Source organism: Cryptomeria japonica, chromosome 3 (genome assembly GCF_030272615.1).
Source record: "Cryptomeria japonica chromosome 3, Sugi_1.0, whole genome shotgun sequence".
NCBI lineage: Eukaryota > Viridiplantae > Streptophyta > Pinopsida > Cupressales > Cupressaceae > Cryptomeria > Cryptomeria japonica.
Window position 1 is genome coordinate 2,327,678 of NC_081407.1, and position 2,054 is coordinate 2,329,731.

Consider the following 2,054-nt stretch of genomic DNA (forward strand, 5'->3'; position numbering starts at 1 on the left):
CAAATGCTATGAAACTCAATCATGAAAAAGACCATGAACACAAGCGAATAAACCCAAAACCATAATGCTAAACACTCAACATAAAGAAATGCCATGCTCTCAAATGATTCCACTGAAAACTGCCCATGGTAACAAATAGACTAGTGCTCCTACATCAATAAACAAGGCATCCAAAGATGTGAATGTGTGCCAAATCTGGTTTCTTCCTGTAGCGTCCTAAAATTGCGACACTCGCAATTTCAATCGCATTTGGGTCTTCACGATGGCGACGCAACACTGAACCTGAATGGAGACCCCGAAACTTGCTCACGACACCAAAAACTGCATTTTTCCAGCACCCTGGCCTGATCCTCCTTGCACCCCGTTGTCCCGGGAGGTGGGACCAGAGCGCCCAGCGCCTTGGTCCTTCAGGACCAGGGTGCCCAGCGCCCTGGTCCCTGGCCCTATTTTGGGCCCGGTCTCCTATGGGACTTCGGGCCTTTTTGTTTGCAAATTGGAAAATAACATTTCCTGGTCGGCCTAAGGTCGAGAAAATCAGTCTTTTAACCCTAATTAGCAAGTATAAAAATGACTTTTCCTCTCCCATTTTGAGGGTCGAAAAAAGGAAGGACATATGTGTACAAGACGTGGAAACGACATTCAAGCATTCAAGCATTCCTTCAAGCAATTGATCATTCTAAGTCTCCATTCAAGGCTAAGTGTTGCATTCAAGACAAGGATTCAACCATTGAAGAGGAGATCACTTATTACATGCTACAACATACAACATACAACAAACAACAACATATATACCTTCGCATATAAGGATACAAACATCCTTACAACAAGGTATTAGTACTTGTTTTACATTACATTTACAGCATTTCTCATTTCTGGGTTAATTCCAAAACCGGGGTTTGACCTAAGGGCAAACCCCTAATCCCTAACCCCCAATCGTCTTTGCTTTTCTGTGTGTAGGTTGTAGGTACACGACTGAAATTGAAGATTTGGAATCCTTGTGCAGAGACGAACAGATCCCCCTTCGTTTTGCAGATTTTTCGGAGGACCATGTGCACGCCGGGCGCCATCGTCCCGTCAACTTTTGCTCAAATTTGCAGGACAGCGCCGTTTCGACATTTTACTGCTAATTCCAGGTCCGCAGCTTCATATCATATTCCTATCTCTATTTATAAGTGAATCTTTCCTACTTTGCATGCATTCCTAGTTCAATCTTTCTATCTACATTCTTTACAAAAGAGGGTATCCTTGCTATCACAACCCTTGAAACTCATATAGAATCCAATCTTGCATTGCGTGGGATTGGATCTTGTGGGTTTCAACCCCTCTTTTGAATGTAAAGTCTCCCCTAAGTGAAAACCATCAACCCTAGTGACTCTCCCTTCTCTCTCCTCGGAGTTGGGGAGGGGAGAACGACTAGGGTTCAATTTTTCCGCTTTACATTTTGGTGAACCCGACGTGAACATCCTTTCTGATTATTCATAGTTAGATCTGAAAATTGGATTCCTTGATTACATTTCCATGTTTGATATTTTGCAAAATTTTAGAGGTTAATTGCATAAAAACCCTAAATTTTCTTTTTAAGTAATTAAACTTGTGAAATGTTTAATTGTTAAATGCTTGTTTCAGATCTGCCCTTCTATTACAAATTGTCAATTCATATTTGTGCTTTAATTCTGAAAATTAAGTGGTTAAGTGTCAAAACCCTAATTTTTGAAACCCTCTTGATTCAACCTTTGTCCGACAATTTCACTGATCAAAACATTTCCAAATCAGCTGTAACTTTGGATTCCGCAATAAAATCATAATATCTTTCATCCCTGAAAATTTGGAAAAAAGTTGCGAGGACCGTGTGCACTCCGAGCGCCATCGTCCCCGACATTTTTTCTGAAATTTCGGGAGCTAGATCTTACTGTATTTTTCTACTAAAATCCAGAATTTTGGCCGATTTTATCAATTATAACACCTTCAAAATTACAGTCAAAGTTGGTCTAGCGATTGCTTGGATTGAGGCTTCTAATCATTCAAAAATTGTTGAAATTAAAATTCATATCAAA